The following is a 23,026-nucleotide window of genomic DNA, read 5'->3' as shown; positions in this document are numbered from 1 at the left end:
TGACTCCCACTTCAAGATGAAGAACATTAAAGTGGGAATTCTCATCAGTTGAATGATTTCTAATTGATTGCAATCTGGGGGTCCTCAACAGCGCACCCTCTGGAGAAGAGAAGAATCACTGACAGCAATTTCTGGATTTCCACATTTAACTGCAGAAAATGCTGTCACTTCCAGAGGAGTAATTGCAGAGAACACTGACAGTTTCACCATCATTGCCACTTCAATATCCAGGTTCTAATCTTTTTTTAAATTCGTTCATGGGACATGGGCATCGCTGGCTGGGCCAGCATTTATTGCCCATCCCTAGTTGCCCGAGAACAGTTGAGAGTCAACCACATTGCTGTGGCTCTGGAGTCACATGTAGGCCAGACCAGGTAAGGACGGCAGATTTCCTTCCCTAAAGGACATTAATGAACCAGATGTGTTTTTCCAACAATCGACAATGGTTTCATGGTCATCAGTTGACTCTTAATTCCAGATATTTTTTATTTAACTCAAATTCCACCATCTGCTATGGTGGGATTTGAACCCGGGTCCCCAGAACATTAGTTGAGTTTCAGGATTAATAGTCTCACGATAATACCATTAGGCCAACGTCTCCCCCAACATGGATGAAGGAATACAAGAGGCCAGGGAAAATACTTTTTTCTCTCACAGCAGGGGACTGGTTTTTGCATTCAAGGTAAACAGTGAAAGTTTCTGAAGCCAATATCAATTCCAAGCTTCAAACATGCGGGTAAAATATCCTTTTATTCAACATTCTTCCTTGCTGATAATTGAATTCAGGAAGGCAAAGTTCTGAGACAAATCAATTGACCTCATGATTCATCAGAATGGTGTCTCATTCATCATTTAGAATTCCAAATCCAAAAGAAAGTGATGCATTGTCAAATAGGTGTCCTAAAGAAATATCTGTAAAGAAATGGAATCTACTTTGGTTACAGTATCTGAGTCTTCAAAGGCACAGTTTTGCATAGGCTGTTAGCCACGGTGCTTCACAGAAACTGCAATGAGGAAAGGAAAATGGGTTATTGAGTCTCAATAACAGCAAATCATCGTCCGAAGTCTCAATCCATCTGTGACCGAATCAGTAATTTACATATAAACAGAAATCAGAAGCAGGAATAGGCCATTCGGCCCTTCGAGCCTCCTCTGCCATTCATTATGATCATGGCTGATCATCAAATTCAATATCCTGATCCCTTCCTTCCCCCCATATCCCTTGATCCCTTTAGTCCCAAGAGCTATATTTAATTACTTCTTGAAATCGCACAATTTTTTGGCCTCAGCTACTTTCTGTGTTAATGAATTCCACAGATTCACCCCCCTCTGGGTGAAGAAATTTCTGCTCACCTCAGTTCTAAAAGGTTTGCCCCTTATCTTCAAACTATGACCCCTCGTTCTGGTCTCCCCCACCATCAGGAACATTCTTTCTGAATCTATCCTGTCTAACCCCGTTAGAATTTTATAAGTTTCTATGAGATCCCCTCTCATTCTTCTAAACTTCAATGAATACAACCCTAACTGACTTATCCTCTCCTAATATGACAGACCCAGGAATCAGCCTGGTAAAACTTCCCTCTATTAGCAAGGACTCTCTCTATATATGTTCAAGATAAGAAACTAAAACCCCCAGCTTTGTATGATTCTGGTATCACTCACTGCGCACAGCTCTCAGGATAGAAGTCAACGGGTGAGATTCTCCAGTCTCCCAGCTGCGTCTTTCCCACCGGTGAAAGGTGGCGCATTGTTTGCTAGTGGTGGGATTCTCTGGTCTCGTCGCTGTCAATGAGAACTCCCACGGGTGGGGTTGCATTGCTGGCGGAATTGGAGAATCCTGCCGGCGTGAACGGTCGGAGAATTCTGGCCAAGGTTTCAGGGAGCAGAAGAGATCACAAGGGACGTAAAGTAATAAATACGGAAAAGGTGCAAAAGCATTTCTAAATGTTCGATTATTTTGACATGTGTTTGAATGTACATGTTATCCAGTTATATTCGCATACAAGATGGCATCAAGTTATATTTCTTGACTTATTTTAGGGTTTCATTGCAGGAGTGTTTGTACTCCTTCACACTGCCATTATAAATGAGCTAAAGTTACAGTTTAGTGTAATAACTTTTATTTTTGAAGAGACATGGACAGATTTGACTGCAAAAAGTCGTTTTCTGTGATTCACTTTTCAAATGAATGCAGAACAAGAAAAGAATGGGTACAATGCATCAGAATAAACAGGGACTTGTTTGTACCTGTGGAATAAAGCACCTTTCACCGAACAACAAATGAAACCAAGAAAACATAGATTTACACTTCCAAATATCACCTAAATATCACAGCGCACATGCCATTGTACCCATTCTGAAGGACCTAAGTACAAAATTATAAAGACATCACATGAAAGGCTCAAAGAATACAGGAAACAGGCAGCCATCAAAGGACATCAGTGCCATCTGAAATATGCTCATTTCAGAAGAATTGCATGAATATTTGGTTAATGTATAAGGTTATAAAGATACGTAGGAGGTCTTGTGGTGCAGGGGTAGCGCCCCTTCCAGAAGCTCTGGGTACGAGTCCTAGACCACGACATGTTGGCTACAGAGGGAGCGTTCATAACATGGTTCAACGAGCTGATAATCAGCTCGGGAATCCTTCCCCAGTATTCCCCAAAGGAAAAAAACAAAGTGTGGGTGTGGAGATAACACTAAAGAAAAATAATGATATGTGGAGACATGGAAGCTAATAAAACGAGGCCATGGACATGTAAATGTGGAATCAAAAGGATCAGCAATCTGAGCCGTGTGCTTTTACTGAAGCCCCTGCTCGATCAGCCACATGCTCACACAAAAAATACCAGCACTGATTCTGCTCAAACTCCTCCCTGAGGTTAGCCTTTTCCCTCAGGAGATGATTCAAGTTGGAAAGGACACACACAGAGTGATACAAATTACAGTTGCCTTGTTGGAAGGAAGCGACCTGATGGGGCCAGGTAGCATTTTCTTGTTTTTTTAAATCCAATTCAATTAAATCAAGTCCAATTCAGAGTCTCCACAAGTTGAGACATTCCCTATCCAAGCTGACAAGACAGGGCTCTCACCTCCAGTTTTGGGCTTGATCTACATGATCCAAGCTGATTGGAATGGGCATTACACCTCCTCCAAGGCTTGATTTCATTTGCATCTTAGCCAAAAGGCCGAGATGCCGCTTTTAAAAGGTGCTTCAAATGAAGCTAAAATGTAACCTAATGACTTCAACCAAGTGCAGCATGTCGATACTACACTTGATCTTAGCCAAAAGGCCGAGAAGCGATTTTCTTTTTGCACACAATCAAAGCCATTCTTGAGTGTCTTCCGCAGCTGAATTGCGAGGTTTTCCAGCGGTCTACCACTGCGGCGCCCTCCATTATGTCATCCTGACAACATTGTTGGGTCGTTGCATGGTGCAGCAACCAGAGAAGGAGAGGACTAGCTTGTGTTTTTTAAGAGCTGCAGTGTAATTTACCCCCTGCCACCCCCCAAACCCTCCCGCCGTGAAATCTAATCACCAGAAGCACATCTCTTTGTGCCCTCCAGCAACGATCATGCAGCGCAGTTTCCTTGATTACTAAACCACCAGCTGAAAACTGCAGGTTTACTGTGATGGTAGAAGGTTACATCTTGTTAGCAGCGCAAGTTTAAGATTTGCTATAATCACAGTTGTGGTGAGACACTCACGCTTCCAAGTCTCACATCGACTTTTATTAAATATTATGTTAAAATTGAGAACTGATATATGCTTCCTGGCACCTGACCTAGGAGATGAAGTGCCCTCCTCATTAAACAAACTAACTTCAATTATACCTCTCTCCTCCCCCTCTACCTTCTCGCCCAGTCTGTACCTCCGGATTCTCCCCCTTGTTACATTTCCTGTCTTCCCCCTTCACTCCAGTTGCTGCTCTTTCCTCCTGCACTGCTGGAGGGCAGTTTCTTTGTCTCACGATATTGCCAAACTTTCTGTGGCATGAATTGGTTGCAAAGGAGAAGCAAAAACGGATGATCCCGAAGCCATAAAATCCTGCCCAAGGTCAACGGACCTTCCCATTGTCCGCCACGTGAATTGGAACGGGTGAAGCGTTAAAATTCTGGCCAGTGTATTTCTTTCATTACTACTTCTTTTCCATGGCACACGTATCAAAATAACTTATGAAAGAAAATGCTCTCGGGTCAATTTCTCTTCTCTCGTCTACTGCAGAGGGCATTTGATTTCACTGAGATGCAGTTGCACAAGAACCAGACACGTTTTACACCCAAATGGCCATTCATACCCTTTTCTCATACCTGAGATGTGACCATTGACAGCCTGTGTAATAGTGGGGTTATCAGGTCCCAGCCTAATTTTGTGCTTACCCAAAGTGCGGACAGGCAGATCGCTGCACAGAGTTACTGAATAGCAAACATGTGCAACCCTGGCTGCTTGCCCCCTCTGTAATCCTTCACTTGGAGGCGACTTGTAGTGCCCCCAATACCACCTTGGCTAGGGTCATCTAATTCAATAACAAATGGGGAATAAATCTGGGGTCTTCCTCATTGCTTTGGCTCCTTGGTATTGCATGGCTTGGTATTGCTCCTACTCTGACCAAGGCTGCAAGAAGCTACAAAGGGTACATAGCCCAGTCCATCACGCAAATGACCCCACGCACCCTGGACATACTCTCTTCCACTTTTTTCCATTGAGAAAAAGTCTAATTACACGTACCAACCAACTCAAGAACAGCTTCTTCCCTGTTGCCATCAGACTTTTGAATGATCCTATCATATATCAAACTGATCTTACTCTTCACTATATCTGTAACAGCACACTATATTCTGCACCCTCTCCTTTCCTTTTCCCCTATGTACTCTATGAATGGTATGTCTTGTCTGTATAGCGCACAAGAAGCAATACTTTTCACTGTATCACAATACATGTGACAATAATAAATCAAATTAAATCATTTCCACAACAGTTATTCACTGAATGTGCTCAGTGAACGATTAGAGGCATCTGGAAAATAGTTTATATTGAAAAATCCACAATATTGAAAATTTATCTAATTTCTTCAAGGAAGAATAAGTCGTCCCACAACACCAGGTAAAGTCCAACAGGTTTATTTGGAATCGCGAGCTTTTGGAGTGCTGCTCCTTCATCAGGTAATTGGAGAGTTGGGTTCACAAACATGACATATACAGGTCATCAAGTCTTTACAGGTAAAGACAATGCAAATGGAGAGAGGGATAATCACAGGTTAAAGAGGTGTGAATTGTCTCACGCCAGGAAAGTTAGTGGGATTTTGCAACCCAGGCCAAATAGTAGGGGTTACATGTAGTGTGATATGAACTCAAGGTCCCAGTTGAGGCCATCCTCATGCGTGCGGAGGCAATGAGATCTAAAGTGTGAGTTGATACAAGGTCATAACTGACGCAGAACATTCAGTTGGAAAGGTTATAATCCTCCTATCAAGTGCATTCCAAACCATGGTTTCTGAGTAAAAGAGACAAGTCATATAGTCGGCAGTAAAACCAGGCATTCATATCACGCCTTTATGATGGAAAATATGATTATGTTTTTACATATGTGCAATCAGACAAAAATGATACTAGGAAAGGTGACTAAAACCATGGTAGGAGAGGATTTTAACAAGGATCTTAGGAGGGACATGGACAGACAAAGCGATTTCTGGAGGGGATTCCAGAACAACATTTGGCCTTGACAACGGAAGGCAAGGCCATCAATGTGAGGTAGAGGGAGTGAGAGATGCACAGGGTGCCAAGAGTCAGAGGATTACAAAGATCTCAAAGAGTTACTGGACCCAAGTAGATTAGAGGGAGGGAGAGGCAAAGTCAAAAAGGATGAAGATGTTAAATTTGAGGTGTTGAGCATTATATGTGGCATCACATGGGAACACCGCCAGCTGCAAGTTCCCCTCCAAACCACTCACCATCCTGGCTTGGAAATATATCGCCATTCCTTCGCAGTCGCTGCGTCAAAATCCTGGAATTCCCTCTCTAACGGCATTGTGGGTCATCCCACAGCACATGGACTGCAGCGATTCAAGAAGGCAGCTCACCGCCACCTTCTCAAGGGCAACTAGGGATGGGCAATAAATGCTGGCCCAGCCAGCAACACCCATATTCCACAAATGAATTTTTAAAAATATGTATATTGGAGGTGTAGCCCCTTTAAGGGAAGGGGTCATGATTTGTCGGGGACTACCCTGGGAGGGCAGTAGGAGTTGGAGAGTGGAGCATGTGAGACTTGCAAATTAATATCTGTGTTCCCCGACGTCTGTCTGTGGAGTCAGTTCTTGGGATACTCCCAGTAGCAGAACACTCAACAGTATACAACATAGGTAAAAAAAAATCAATGAACAGGACTTGGTATGGGATAGGGTAAATGCAGCAGAGTTTTGGATGAGTTACTTGACGGAGAGTAGGGAAGGCAGGCTGACTAGAAGTCCACTAGATTATTCGAGTCCAGAGATAACAAAAACATGGACGATGGTTTGAGCAGCAGATGGGCTGAGGAAGGAATGGAAGTAGACAACGTTATGGAGGTGGGTGTAATGAATGGAATACGATCAGAAGCTGATCTGGTGTCAAATAAGGGCATCGGGATTGTGAGCAGCCTGGCCTGGGACAGTGGCCAGTGAGGGGGATGGAATCAATGGTAAGGGTATGGAGTATGTGACGGGGACCAAAGATGATGGCCGAGATTTTACAATGAGCAGCGAAAGAATGACTTTCGCCATTCAGTTGCTCACATCCTTTAAAGAGAAAGGCTTGCATTTATATAGCACCGCCACTGGATGTCACAACATCCTTTACAGTCCATGAAGTGCATGTGAAGTGTAGTCACAGTTGTAAGGCTGGAAAAACAGCAGCCAAGTCGCATGCACCAAGCTCCCAAAAACAGCAATGTGATAATGGGCAAGGATTGTTTTTACGATGTTGATTGAGGGATAAATATTAGCCAAGGCACCAGGGATATCTCCACTGCTCCACTTCGGAATAGTGTCATGGGATTTGTTTACATCCACCTGAGCAGGCAGATGGGGCCTCTGCATAAATTTTCATCCAAAAGTCAGCATCTCCAAGGGTGCAGCAGTGCTTCAGCACCGGAGCGTCAGCCTTGGTGCTCAGAGGCTGGAATGGGACTTGATCCTGGAAAGCTGTGGTTCAGAGGTCAGAGTTCAATGAAACTGAGCCATGGCTGTCTTCCAGTGGCCCGTCATTCAGTGTCTGTTTGAATCCAGCACAACGTACAGGGGATCTGTGGGTGGTGTGTAAGCAACATGGAGGTTTTCCATCCAACCAGACTGAAGAGTCCTTGCTAAGACATGAATTGGACAAAGCAGGAAGCGCAAAAAAAACCCCACAAGGAACATAAATTATATTTAAATTATTGTACAGGAAGTAAAATAAAGATTGGGACAGAGACATGCAAGGGAAAGATGTAAATAGCTAAACCAAAAAACAATTAGAGATTATTTTTCTCTCTGGAACATGAATTTTCTTCTGAAGAAATGAGACGTGACATTAATTACTTTAGAACCAGAGAAGTTGATAATTATCAGTTACTGCATTGTTAAAATCTCAGTTCATAGAATCATAGGCCGGGATTTTACCACCTCACTCGGGCGAGGCTTGTAAAATCTCACCCGAGGCCAACGGAGAATACCGTTCTGCGAACCTGAGACAGTGACCAATTCCAGGACAGGCGTGCTGGTAAAATTCCAGCCGTAGAATCCCCTGAGTGCAGAAGGTGGCTATTCAGCCCATCGAGTCTGCAGCGACTCTCTGACAGAGTATCTTACCCATGCCCTCTCCCCCCTGCCCTATCCACACATTTTGCCATGGCTAATCCATCTAATCTACTCATCTTGGGCCATTAAGGGACAATAGAGCATGACCAATTCACCTCACCTGCACATCTTTGGACTTTGGGAGGAAACCGGAGCACCCAGAGGAAACCCACACAGGCATGAAGAGAACATGCAAACTCACATGTCCACACAGACAGTGACCCGAGGCCGGAATTCATAAATCATAGAATTCTACAGTGCAGAAGGAGGCCATTTGACCCATCGAGTCTGCACCAACCGCAATCCCACTCAGGCCCTATCCCCACAACCACATGTATTTACCCTAGCTAGTCCCCCTGACACTAACGGGCAATTTAGAATGGCCACTCCACCTAACCTGCACATCTTTGGACTGTGGGAGGAAACTGGAGCACCCGGAGGAAACCCACGCAGACGCGGGCAGAACCACTCCCTGGGTGAAGACATTTCTCCTCACCTCAGTTCTAAAATGATTTGCCCCGTACCCTCAAACTATGACCCCATTTCTGGATTCCCCCACCATCGGGAACATTCTTTCTGAATCTACCCTGTCTAACCCTGTTAGAATTTTATCAGTTTCTATGAGATCCCCTCTCACTCTTCTAAACGCCAATGAATACAATTCTTTGTCTCAAAAACTATTTGTTCTTCAGTGCGACTGAGATACCCCAATGGATTGTTAGGTCTACCAAGGGATAAACTTGGATATTGCTCATGAAAGCCCTCATCTTAACAGGCATCGGTGTTGAGGCATTCACTTCACTAGAACCAGCTATGCGCAATTAATCTGTGTGGCTCTTCGAATTTGGTTTTAGGCTCTTTCCAATGTCTAACTAACCATTTGTTAAATACAAATTGATAATAACAACAAATGTCAGCTCAGTCCAGCCAGTTAATTCGCTGTCTGTAGATTCTTTCCAAACATGCTCTTCGCCCATACAGCCTTGCATGCAGACAGCCTTCAGCCATTTTCAGAGTGTTGTTAATCTGCAGGGTTCAGCTCCAGTTAACTGTCCCCAGCGTTCAATTTCACAGAAAACATGAAATTGGCAATAACCAGTCTAATAACCACCGCTCTCCCCACACCAGATTGGGGTGTAAGGTACATAAATGCCAAAAAACTCAATTTGTATTGTCTAATCTGGCACGGCATACATACTCACACAAAACAATGGTACAATGGCCCAACTTTCACGTTACCCCACTGGCAGGCTTGTAGGCGGAAGAAGAGGGGAGTCACAAAGGCACAGAGGTTAGCACAGCGCCAAGGATCCGGGTTCAACCCCGTTCTCGGGAGACTGTCTGTGCAGAGTTTGCACGTTCTCCCCATGTTTGCATGGGTTTCCTCTGGGTGCTCTGGTTTCCTCCCACGGTCCAAAGATGGTTTGGCGGATTGGCCATGCTAAGTTGCCCTCAGTGTCCAAAGCTGGATTAGCCATGGTAAATGCGCAGGGTTATGGGGATCGGGGTCTGGGTGGGATGCTCTTTCAGAGGGTTGGTTTAGGGTCGGTGTAGACTTGATGAGCCGAATTACCTCTTTCTGCATTGTAGGGATTCTATGGAATGTGAAATTAAAGGAGTGGAATTCTGTCCGGGTTCTCAGCCATCCCGACCTCACAGCGAATATAGGCAAGGCCTTGGACCAGAGTTGTTAATTGATAATTGCCCACTCTTGACCCAATTGAGGCGCTTAAGTGGGAGGGAGTCCCACCTGCGGCTAATTAATGCTTATTCGCCTCTGGAATAGTGTTCCCCAACTCTTCAGATGACGGGAAGGGAAACTTAGGCATCTGAAATATTCAGGCCAATAGTTTCAGTGACCAATAATAAATTAGATTTGCATCCTGAAAACTGCTTTCATTCAGACCTTTTATTAATCCCTGAACCTAATAGAAAAACTAGCCAGTGCGTTTGCTTTCCAGCAACCCCTGTTGAAGGTGCAAAATGTGTCAAACTCAGGTGAGAACCAAACAAGAAATCAAAATGCTGCAGATACTGGAATTCTGAAATAAAAATAGGAAATGGGTTTATCAGGTTCTGATGATTGGTCATGACCTGAAACATTCACTCAGTTTCTCTCACCACAGATGCTGCCAGATCTGTCGAGTATTTCCAGCATTTTCTGTTTTCAGAACCGTATGTTGCTCACACACATACACACGCACACAAACGCACACGCGCACATATGCGGACACACACGCACTCACACACGCACGCACATGCACACACATACTCACACACACACACACGCACTCACACACAGGTACAGACGCACACATGCACACACACGCACACACTCGCACTCACGCCCTCACGCACACACACACATGCACACACACATGCACCCACACGCACACACCCACACACGCACAATACATACACTCGCTGGAAGCTTCCATTTAACAGCAGCAAATAACTCAGTGTAATACTGGAAAATAACATCTACTTTTTGCACAAAATATTATTTGCCGATCCCCTTGCACTCAGCACATAGTACAAATTGAAACCGGCTTTCCCAGAATAAACACTGTCTCCTGGCAACACAATACAGCCTTACAAGATGGCCACCGATGCCCATCTGTGTGCCCACTGGTCCACACATACATAGATACATAGCATGCACACCTCAGTTTACCCAGCATGCCGCTAACTCATTTTGCTTTCTAACTCGGTCATTGCAATATGCTCTTAGTTTGTGGATTCGATGGATCCCACACTTCACTTAGTCAGCAGGTTGCTTGGAATATCCAGCTCACAAGCATTTTATTGATACTTGGAGCAAGTGTTACAGCATTTCATGAGGAGCAACAAGGACAGAAACAATCCGGAACACCAATGCTTCAACCTACTTTAAAAATCGGAAAGATTCGGTCAAGACAGGAAAGAAAACTGCTGCACTGTTGTACCGAGCTCACTAATTCTAGCGATTTAGAGAATGGTGGAGTACCCTGCCTTAAAATGTGTGCATATTCTTTTGTTTAGTGATGTTGCAGAACTAAACATGATTTGCAAAGTACTGACAGCCACTTATTTAGATACACAGTACAAAATGCTTTAAATTAAATAAGCTGGGTTCCTGTCGCACATTGCTCCCTATAAAGATCGTGGCCATGCATACAACTGTGCAACATTCATAGCCTAAAATAAAATGGCTTTTCCCTATAACTTTAATCTTAAAGGAGGCTGGTTCTTGCACTAAATGAATGATTAATCAATTCATTTACTATATGAGCTATATGCAATAAATTCCTGCTCCAGGTCTTCACCCCATGAGAAAACCACCTCATTTTACGCAATCATATTCAGCTTTTGAGAATGTGCCGCCAACACATTCTCGACACAGAAGCCATAATGACTCATAGATCATAGAATCCCTACAGTGCAGAAAGAGGCCATTTGGCCCATCGAGTCTGCACCGACTCTCTGACAAAGTATCAGAGGCTCGCTGACAGACTTTGCACATTTTCCCCGTGTCTGCCTGGGTTTCCTCCAGGCGCTCCAGTTTCCTCTCACACTCCAAAGATAGAGTCATAGAGGTTTACAGCATGGAAACAGGCCCTTTGGTCCAACTTATCCATGCCGCCCTTTTTTTTAAACCCGAAGCTAATCCCAATTGCCCGCATTTGGCCCATTTCTCTCTATACACATCTTACCCATGTAACTGTCTAACGCTTTTAAAAGACAAAATTGTACCTGCCTCTACTTCTACCTCTGGCAGCTTGTTCCAGACACTCACCACCCTCTGTGTGAAAACAAATTGCCCCTCTGGACTCTTTTGTATCTCTCCCCTCTCACCTTAAACCTATGCCCTCTAGTTTTAGACTCCCCTATCTTTGGGAAAAGATATTGACTATCTGGCTGATCTATGCCCCTCATTATTTTATAGACCTCTATAAGATCACCCCTCAGCCTTCTATGCTCCAAAGAAAAAAGTCTCAGTCTATCCAGCCTCTCCTTATAACTCAAACCATCAAGTCCCGATAGCACCCTAGTAAATCTCTTCTGCACTCTTTCTAATTTAATAATATCCTTTCTATAATAGGATGACCAGAACTGTACACAGTATTCCAAGTGTGGCCTTACCAATGTCTTAGTACAACTTCAACAAGACGTCCCAACTCCTGTATTCAATGTTCTGACCAATGAAACCAAGCATGCTGAATGCCTTCTTCACCACTCTGTCCACCTGTGACTCCACTTTCAAAGAGCTATGAACATGTACCCCTAGGTCTCTTTGTTCTGTAACTCTACCCAATGCCCTACCATTAACTGAGTAAGTCCTGCCCTGGTTCAATCTACCAAAATGCATCACCTCGCATTTATCTAAATTAAACTCCATCTGCCATTCGTCAACTCACTGGCCCAATTGATCAAAATCCCGTTGCAATCCAAGATAATCTTCTTCACTGTCCACTATGCCACCAATCTTGGTGTCATCTGCAAACTTACTAACTATGCCTCCTATATTCTCATCCAAATCATTAATATAAACGGCAAATAACAATGGACCCACCACCGATCCCTGAGGCACACCGCTGGTCACAGGTCTCCAGTTTGAAAAACAAGTCTCTACAACCACCCTCTAGCTTCTGCAGGTTAGATTGATTGGCCATGCTTAATTGCCTCTTAGTGTCAGTGGGACTAGCAGGGTAAATATGTAGGGTTAGGGGAATAGGGCCCAGGTGGGATTGTTGTTGGTGCAGGCTTAATGGGCTGAATGGCCTCCTTCTGCACAGTAGGGATTCTATGATGTTTTGCAGGTTGACCATTTCTTGGCTTAATCCTTTCACAGTTAAGACTTTTTAGTAATAAAATGTAACTGCAGAATTATTTTCCCCCTGACACAGATTAATTTGGAAAATAGGGAATTGTAAAGCAAACTGCGTAAGAAACAGAATGGACAATTAATCTGCACCTCTGCTTTGGGCGCAAGAAACAATAGAATCATAGAATAGAATTCTAGTGCAGGAGGAGGCCATTCAGCCCATCGAGCCTGCACCGACCACAATCCCACCCAGCCCCTATCTCCATAACCTCATGCATTACTCTAGCTAGTTCCCCTGACACTAAAGGGCAATTTAGCAAGGCTAATCCACCTAACCCGCACATCTTTGGACTGTGGGAGGAAACCGGAGCACCCGGAGAAAACCCGCGCAGACACGGGGAGAACTTGCAGACTCCGCACAGACAGTGATCAAAGCCAGGAATCGAACCCGGGTTCCTGGCACTGTGAGGCAGCAATGCCAACCACTGTGCCACCGTGCCGCCCCAACCTTAACACAGATTGTGCTTGAAAATGTGCTGGCTTTTGAAGGGAACTTGTGGTTCAATTTTTCCTGAATTTATTTGCATTATCACAGATTTAGGGCCAGATTTTTGCAGACCTTTAGAAATGTTGGGTGGGACCGGAGTCCAACCCCCCGTTTCTGAGAGATCCCCTTGTGTCAGCAGGGGGAAGGGAGCAAGATGCGAATCACATTGGCAAGCAACACCAACTCAGCAGGGCTATTTGAAATCAGCACCAATGGTATTGTACAGCTCCCTGCTGTCTGGTCAATAGGTGTCTACTGAGATCGAGTACACTTCTCAGTCCTCTCTCTTCAGTTCTGCTTGCTTACAAAGAAAGGAGACATTCAGATGTTGAAAGCAGTGCAGTAAAAATAAAACCCACAGGTCTGATCTCTATTGCTGGAGACTCAAGTTGTGAGGAGACACTTGGGATTTTCAACCTTGAAGGAAGGCATCTGAGAATCAATACCGGTGACAAACATCACAAAAAGATAAACCCAGAAAATTAAATGAACAAAGGAGCAATGGACGCAGCTTGTAAAGGACATATTTAGGGTGGATATCAGCATATTGTTCTTTACACATGGTGAGGAAAACGTGGAACTGACTCACAGGTACGGTGAATCCTGAATTCATTTAACAACCAGTTATATGCTGCAATGACTTGGGGATCACATTGGTGAGGATCACCCATCCATTATTATCTTGAAATTTGATCAGAGTGTCAGGCGTATGGGTTTAAGATGGAAAATCAACCCAATTCACCTTGAACATTCTAACCATGTTGTTATTTACTGCATTTGATGCAATCCAGTCTGCAAACTGATAAGCATGAAAACATCATTCCTTAATCCCATCACACTGTGGATTCCAGTTCATTAGGCAGGTGCGCACAAGCGAAGACCCAATCCCCATGTTGCTGTATCACCCCATACTCCCAGGACTAAGAAGAATAGAGGTGAGTTCTGCAGCATTGTGCCACATCAAGATATTTGTGCTGATCCCTAGGCTACGAGCAACTGCTTCACCCCTTTTACCAAGCTGATGACAGTAAAAATAATTTATTACACTTGATCAAAGTGCCACGTATCCACTGTGCCGCTAGGCTGCCCTCTACAGCTTTAATATTAATCACACAGAACAAGTTTCTATTACTGTTGGAAAAACCACACCGACACAGAGAGCTGGGGATCAAAATGAGCCTAAAGTGATCAGTAAAGATACATTACATCACACATAACCCAGGAATTGAAAATGTAAGTAAGTATGTGGCAAACTCCCCTAAGCCTGCATGAAAGATTTGCAAAAAAACACTGCTGACCATAAAATGTCATGCTTCAACGTCTTAGTCACTCCCTGCTCTTGTGTAAGCCTGTACCAAGAGAAATTGAGAAAGGGTCGGAGGATAGTTTCTGCTGTAACTCTTAAGCAAATGACTCGTATGCAAAGACTTGCTCCTGGAAGTGGCACTGTTTGCGTCACTGTATGTAACAAAATTAAATATTCATGATTTTATTGCATATAGCAATTTTTTCCTCAGTTTCAGCATCTTCTGCCTTTGATCACCCATCTCTCATTGTACAGTAATGCTTTACTTGATTACAGCAATCAAATTGAAGCTTCCATTATGTACCTGCCATTGTTTTGTTTTGTCAAGCCTGCAATAACATTAGCTATTTTTCAATCTCCGGTAGCATGGTGTCAATGACTGGTGAAAGGTTTCTGCAATAGCTCTCTTTCATTTACCCCACTTTGCTTTAAGTACTCTTGGGTGCATTCCATCTGGTGAAAATACCTAATGATTATTCAAACGGTACAGTGTTTGAAGTGACCACCACAGTTCTAACCTCCATTTCCATCGTGAACACAGACATATTTTCCCAGAAGCTCAATTAAAACACAAGAATGATTCAGTGCTTTCGACAGTCAATTATGGATTTTCATCCCCGCTGGTGTATTAGCTTCAGTAAGACTTGGTTTACTGAAAGCATACCCAAGCATATATTTTGCCTTATTTTTGTTGCTCAATTTTCCATCCAAATTTTCTGCCTCCAAATTTCGTCCCACTTTTACTTGTCCGGCCATTTTCAGGTTATCCAGTTCTTGAGGGTGATTTAACAATGATCAAAGAGGGAAGGAGTACAGTGAAGGTTTACCAGGCTGATTCCTGGGATGGCAGGTCTGTCATATGAGGAGAGACTAAATCGGTTAGGATTATATTCACTGGAGTTTAGAAGAGTGAGAGGGGATCTCACAGAAACTTATAAAATTCTAACAGGATTACACAGAATAGATTTAGAAAGAATAGTCCCGATGATGGGGTAGTCCAAAACTAGGGGTCATAGTTCGAGGGTGAGGACTGAGATGAGGAGAAATTTCTTCACCCAAAGAGTGGGGAATCTGTGGAATTCACTACCACAGAAAGTAGTTGAGGCCAAAACGTTGTGTGATTTCAGGAAGGAATTAGATATAGCTCCTGGGGTTAAAGAAATCAATGGATATGGGGGTATTGGGGGGATCAGGATATTGAATTCGATGATCAGCCCTGATCAAAATGAATAGCGGAGCAGGCTCAAAGGGACGAATGGCCTATTCCTGCTTGTAGTTTCTATGTTTTTAAAACTGTTCTTGACAATTTTGGACTCTCTGGCATCTTGGTAAAGAATAACCTTGAGGCGAATGCGCGGCACAGTGGCACAATGGTTAGCACTGCTGCCTCACAGCTCTAGGGACCTGGGTTCGATTCCCGGCTTGGATCACTGTCTGTGTGAAGTTTTCACGTTCTCCCCTTGTCTACGTGAGTTTCCTCCGGGTGCTCCGGTTTCTTCCCACAGGACAAAGATGTGCGGGTTAGGTGCATTGGCCATGCTAAATTGCCTCTTAGTGTCCCGGGATGCATAGGTGAGAGGGATTAGGGGGGTAAATACGCGGGGTTATGGGGATAGAGCCTAGGTGGGATTGTTGTTGGTGCAGACTCGATGGGTTGAATGGCCTCCTTCTGCACTGTAAGTTTTCTATGATTCTACGAATGCAAATTAATGAGGTGCCCCATTTAAGCTGATGATACCTTTGAATCACACTCTCCGACGTATGTGTTATAATTCATCACACAAGACAAGTTAAAATACCAAGAGACCCAGCCATTAACAATGAAAATAATGGACTCCTGGATACAACGTTGGATAATGAATAATCTATAAATTCTCAGGTAAAAACACTCAGATTACAACTTACAAAACAAAGTGGTTTCCAATTAAAATAACCCTTTGTCAAAAATCACCTACTGCTAATGACAAAATAAGCCACAAAACTGCTGCTATTTTAATTGCTAATCTTGATTTCTGTTTATTTTGTGTGCCAGCAATTGATTTTGAGACAGAAAATTTCCATTCCTGCATTATCACATTACAGTGCAAAATATTACCAAAATATAAAATGGTTATTTAATTTGCCTTTTTGTTTTGCAGATTCCAATGTAAGCACTGCAGAACTAAGACCAGCCCTTAAAACGTTTGGCTGTTGCCTGGTATATTAGTGGGTGCATGTACGGGTCTGGGATGTAGAACAATTGGAATGTTGAACTACATACTAAACCATGGGCGGCACGGTGGCACAGTGGTTAGCACTGCTGCCTAACAGCGCCAGGGACCAGGGTTCGATTTCCGCCTCGGGTCACTGTCTGTATGGAGTTTGCACATTCTCCCCGTGTCTGCATGGGTTTCCTCTGGGTGCTGCGGTTTCCTCCCACACTCCAAAGATGTGCGGCTTAGGTTGATTGGCCATGCTAAATTGACTCTTAGTGTCAGCGGGACTAGCAGGGTAAATATGTGGGGTTATGGGAATAAGGCCTGGGTGGTATTGTGGTTGGTGCAGGATCGATGGGCCGAATGGCCTCCTTCTGCACTGTAAGGATTCTATGATTCTATTCTATGATGTAGACTTGGAATGTCCAAGTTTCACTGTTGATTTGATTTCTTTTTCCTTTTTCTTCCCCACGTTTCTCAGTCCCTCCTCTCAAAGTTGTGGATGCCTTGCTGGTTCCATGAGCTGTGAAACTCCTCTCATACTTCCTCCAAATAGTCATTCTTTGGGCGGAATATTGTCCCCCCCCCCTCCCCCCATCCTGCCCACTACAATTCCCGTGGTGGGTGGACCATGCTGAGGTCCATTGACCTCAGGCGGGACTTTCCGGTCCTGGGGCAAGCGTGGTTGGAAAATCCCGCCCTTCATGTGAGAGATTGGGCACTAAGTCTCAGCATGGGAAGCAACATGAGTATCGGAGAAAAGGCATATTCGGCCGCGGGTGTATTGATCCTATTCTCGTCTTTGTCCCCCAACCCACTTCCTATGAAATTGTACCACTGCACCAGTCATCATCTTCTGGTGGATGAACACTTAATTAGGACGTAACTATGACAGGTCTGAAGATCAGTGAGCTATCATGTGGTCAAAATGCAGTACAGATTGGTGGAACCAAAACAGATGAAAAACAACCTTCCCTTAGAGAAGAGTAAATAAGATAGGTTGAGATTAGATTGACTATTAAACCATTTCTAAAAACTGCATCTAATGAAGCTGTGCAATTAGATGGCAAGTTCTGACACCGTCGTTCAAATCCAGCCCCAACTAAAGAGTATTTTCTTATTGATTCATGGGACATGGCGTCGCTGGTTGGCCAGCATTTTTTGCCCATCCCTAGTTGCCCTTGAGAAGATGGTGGTGAGCCGCCATCTTGAATCGCTGCAGTCCACGTGCTGTGGGTTGACCCACAATGCCGTTAGGGAGGGAATTCCAGGATTTTGATCCAGTGACTGCAAAGGAACGGCGATATATTTCCAAGTCAGGATGGTGAGTGCCGTTTGGCCATTCACACCCTTTATTCTCCCTGTGGACAGCTATTAACTGGTTTCCCTGGTTTCTGTGGCTATGACTCATCTTTCATTCCCTCACCCTGCAGTATAAATATCTCCCACTTTCTAAGCCTTTTAGCTTTGACAAAGGGTCGTCTGGACTCGAAACATCAGCTCTTTTCTCTCCTTACAGGTGCTGCCAAACTTGCTGAGATTTTCCAGCATTTTCTCTTTTGGTTTCAGATTCCAGCATCCGTAGTAATTTGCTTTTATTATATGGTGAGTGGCTAGTGGTGACTGAAACTGTGATGTCCCAATGGCTTGTAAGGATCTAATATGAAATACTTTTGGTCAGCTTCAATCAAAAAGACTTGCAGGAAGTTCCCAAAACCACCCACAGTTCAATGGGAATTGGCAATCTTACCCATCCAGCCCACAACTGTAAAAATTGGAAAGTTTCACACTGGAGTCATATTGGATCAGCTTTGGAGATTAGGGTTAAGGCACATCATTAGGGGACAAGGCGGCACGGTGGCACAGTGGTTAGCACTGATATCTCTCAGCGCCAGGGACCCGGGTTCGATTCCCAGCTTGGGTCACTGTCTGTGCAAAGTTTGCACTTTCTCCCCGTGTCTGCATGGGTTTCCTCCGGATGCTCCGGTTTCCTCCCACAGTCCGAAAGTTGTGCTGGTTAGGTGCATTGGCCATGCTAAATTCTCCCTCAATGTACCCGAACAGGCACTGGAGCGTGGTGACTCTGGGATTTTCACAGTAACTTCATTGCAGTGTTAATGTAAGCCTACTTGTGACACCAATAAATAAAAAAACATTTATGCAAGCTGGATTGATTCAGTACTGACACAGGATGGCAGAAGTGAAAAAAACAGCAAGCATTAATATTGCGCCTCGTATGACCCCAGGACATAGCATGCTTCACAGCTAATGATGTAAAAAGTGCTGTGTGCACAAGGATCGACATTTGTTTCCTGGAGTAGAGAAGTTCACCAACAAAAAATGTGCAGTAATAAAATCTGATCAGCCTCGGGGCTAATTTAAAGGAATGATTGACAGTCGGACACTGGAATTTGACTGCCACGCCTGCCCCAGAATCGGAGTGGGCGCAGCTCGCAGAACGCAATTCTTCATTGGCCTCCAGCCGGATCTTACGAGCCTCGCCCAAGCGAGGTTGTAAAATACTGGCCAGATTGTCCACCAGAGATTAACATTTCAATCGCAATGGTTTAACCACATGCTTTTCTTCAAATGTGCAGCTTTCTTGTTGTTTGACAAAACTTTAATAACAAAACTGCTATTTATTCAGTGATTAATGTGAGGGCAGCATCAACCAGAGAGATGTTAATGAGCTGGACTATCCCAATGGAAGCTCATTACAAAGTTTGTCAGCAATTTGTGTAAACAAAAACGTTCACCCAGTTATATTGTAGATTTTTCATAAGAATTATGGTACGACTTAATTGAAAACAGAGAAGCTATGACTGAAAGTGGGCGGATAAAGTATCTGGTAGAATCATAGAATCCCACAGTGTGGAAGGAGGCCATTCAGCCCATTGAGTCTGCACCTTAGTGTCAGGGGGATTAGCAGGGCAAATGTGTGGGGTCACGGAGATAGGGCGAGATTGTTGTCGGTGCAGACTCAATGGTGATTTTTGTTGGTGAACTTCTCTACTCCAGGAAACAAATGTTGATTCTTGTGCACACAGCACTTTTTACATCATTAGCTGTGAAGCATGCTATGTCCTGGGGTCATACGAGGCGCAATATTAATGCTTGCTGTTTTTTTCACTTCTGCCATCCTGTGTCAGTACTGAATCAATCCACCTAACCCACACATCTTTGGACTGTGGGAGGAAACCAGAGCACCCGGAGGAAACCCACGCAGACACGGGGAGAATGTGCAAACTCCACACAGACAGTCCCCCAAGGCAGGAATTGAACCCGGGTCGCTGACGCTGTGCGGCAGCAATGCTGTGCCACCGTGCCGCCCCCAGTCAGTTGTGACAGCTTTGCAAACCATATATGCCTCATATTACAATTTATGAAGCAGCTTATGGCCAATCAGAAGGTAGTCCTATCGTTAAAGAATAATATTTTAATCACTCCAAATTAATCACTTTTTTAACAAAGGTCTGATCAGAATTCAGAATAAAGAACATTTGCCATTTGCTATCCACTAAAACAGGGTATTAAGTCTTTTTTCGACAAATTACATACCACCGAACGAAAATAACATGAGACCATAGTCTATCAGGTAGTTGAGAAAACAAGGGCAGCTACCACTCCAGCTGTGTCTGGCTGACACGACTTTAGTCCCACACTATGTGATCCATTCACAATACCCTCAGGCTAACAGAGATGGACAGTAAACACAGCCTTGCCAGGAAATCAACCCGGGAACAAATCATTCTTTTTAGAAAGCATTCCTGACATAGCTCTCTTCTGAAAATACAGCATGTCACACAAAACCAACAATTTCACCAGTTTTCCTATTCATTCATGGGATGTGGGCACTGCTGGCTGGGTTGGCACCTATTGTCCATCCTTAATTACCCTTGAACTGAGTTTGGAGGCCAATTAAGAGACAATCACATTGCTGCGGATCTGGAGTCGTGTATAAGGTAAGCACAGCAGATTTCCTTCCGAAAGGGTATCAGCGAACCAGATGAGATTTCTATGACAATTGACAATGGTTTCAGGGCCATCAGTAGATTTTTAATTCCAGAGTATTTTAGTTGAATTCAAATTCTGCCATCTACCGTAGTGGGATTTGAACCTAGATCTGCAGGATTTCTGGGTTACTTATCCAATGACAATACCACTATCTCCCCACAGAAGACCAAAAACCACCATAAAAAAGCATCAGCAAAATTCATTGTTATTATTGCCACCCAACGGGAGAGGCAATGACCTAGTGGTATTGTCGCTGGACTATTAATTCAGAAGTTCAGCTAATGATCTGGGGACCCGGGTTCGAATCCCGCTACGGCAGATGAAGAAATTTGAATTCAATAAAAAATATCTCGAATTGAGAATCTAATGATGACCATGAAACCATTGTTGATTGTTGGAAAAACCCATCTGGTTCACTAATGTCCTTTCGGGAAGGAAATCTGCCGTCCTTACCTAGTCTGGCCTACATGTGACTCCAGAGCAACACCAATGTGGTTGACTCTCAATTGCCCTCCAAGGGCAATTAGGGTTGGGCAATAAATGCTGGCCAGCAGCAATGCCCATGTCCCACAAATGAATAAAACACACTCGTCTGCTTGGGCTCTCTGTCAACTGGTACAGACAGAATGGTCTGAATGCCTACTTCCTTGTCAGAACCTTGCTACGATTTCTCACAAATACATCTCCCTGCAGTCTGATTATTTATTCAGCATTGCTGTCATTTATTGCCTCATAAGCTTGGCAGCTTAAATTATAATTATTTTTGCTTGTGTATTAGGTGGCATAGCAACGGGGTGCATCTGTAGCTGAGGACAGATGTTTCATAAAACTGACCCCGCTGGTTGCTAGGAGCGCGTAAGCTTGTGGATAGATTGGACCGGTGTAACAACAACCCAATTCATGCGGCAGCAACCCAGGTTCAGTGAGCGATATGCTTCATTATCCTCAGATGATGGACAGAGTGTGTGATAATGGTACTGAATGATAAAGGATCCCACAGGAGCTTTGTCACTTGTAGTCAGTTGTGTGTTCTTGGTCTGAATTACACTGGCTGAATTTTAGCCAGAGTTTAAAGTTAACAATTCATGACCATAGATCATTGGTATAACACCAATAACATTTTACCATGGTACCCAACTATGATTCAACATTTAACAATAGTACACCTGTCCATATATGCGACTAACTCAAACATAGGGCTGAGACCATTTTAAAACTATTTGGTCCATTTTATCATATAATTGCTACAAAAATAACACATCCAATTATTTTCCTTTATCAATAAAGTAAACATGATTCATTACTGCAGTCAAGAACACCCAGAAGGAATTTAGTAGATAAATGCTGGTAATATTGATTAAATACACAATTACCACAGTAGCAGGAAAGGATTTGAAGAATGATCTGATAATAGGAACATTATGAGTAGAGTTAAGGATCAGCAAAAGTGGTTGTCGAAAGACTATGAGCCATTTCTCGATGGCAGCAACGGAGCGCAGAGGGGATGATAACCGCAGAGATTTGTGAAGCATGTAGCTAAGTTTGAGAGAGTAGGGAGAGACGCAAGCGAACTACGAAGAGCAGAGATAAACATCAACTGCACTAAACTTGGTTGAAGCGGAAATGAATAAACCTACAAAAGGTAGGAAATATTCAAAGACAGGTCCGGAAGGCCAGCTATCAGGCCGTGGGGGGCTTGGTAGGCTAGCAATGTGGGATTGCTGAGCTGGCTGGTGATCTGGAGGCCGGCAGTGCGGGGCTACTGCGCGTGCGCTGATCTCGGCGCTGACAGAGCGGCACATTCGCAATGGCCCGCTCAGCACTATGCTGCCAGCCTCTCCAGTGGGAATAGGCACCGCCCCCTGATTTTCAGCGTGATTCACGCTGAGGTACTCTGCAACGCACAGAGTGTGGGAGATTCATTTTGAAAATCCCGCTGAAAAAAACAGTGCCATTTACTCCAGTTTTGGGCATTTAGAATTTTTTGGGGAGAGTTCCACCCTTTTTTAAAAAAGTACACAGTAAGAGTAAAATATATTTTGAGAGTTGGCTGCTCCTGTTAAATCAGTGATGGGCAACCTGGGCTAGTGAGTGGGCTGCATGAGTGGCCCTCCTTCATCTCAGTCAGCTGAAATCGAGCTTGTTCATTAAGCATGCCCCCTCACCCCATTGAATAAGATTAATTACATTTCACAGAAAGTTATGGAAAATAATTAATCATTTATACATTGATAAAATGATCATCAACTTCAAGTGGTAAAAACAAACAAATATTTATGCTTTGGACACAGAGGGAGCGCACGGCTCTTACAGCCAATGTTGTGAGCAATCAGCACACACCTCACT

At 43.9% G+C, this 23,026-nt stretch overlaps 1 protein-coding gene and 1 non-coding gene across 2 annotated transcripts in view; both read right to left on the bottom strand.

Annotated features, from left to right (window-relative positions):
• cacna1ba (calcium channel, voltage-dependent, N type, alpha 1B subunit, a) overlaps positions 1 to 23,026 on the bottom strand; it is a 664,407-nt gene that overhangs the window by 549,853 nt on the left and 91,528 nt on the right. The gene's annotated exons all lie outside the window — the stretch shown is intronic.
• On the bottom strand, positions 3,114 to 3,305 carry LOC144503249 (U2 spliceosomal RNA). The gene has a single exon (XR_013499464.1). It is a non-coding gene; the product is annotated as a U2 spliceosomal RNA (small nuclear RNA).

The sequence above is a fragment of the Mustelus asterias genome, chromosome 13 (assembly GCF_964213995.1).
Source record: "Mustelus asterias chromosome 13, sMusAst1.hap1.1, whole genome shotgun sequence".
NCBI classification, from domain to species: domain Eukaryota; kingdom Metazoa; phylum Chordata; class Chondrichthyes; order Carcharhiniformes; family Triakidae; genus Mustelus; species Mustelus asterias.
Note: the sequence above shows the minus strand (reverse complement) of the source record. Positions and strands in the feature narration are given on the sequence as shown.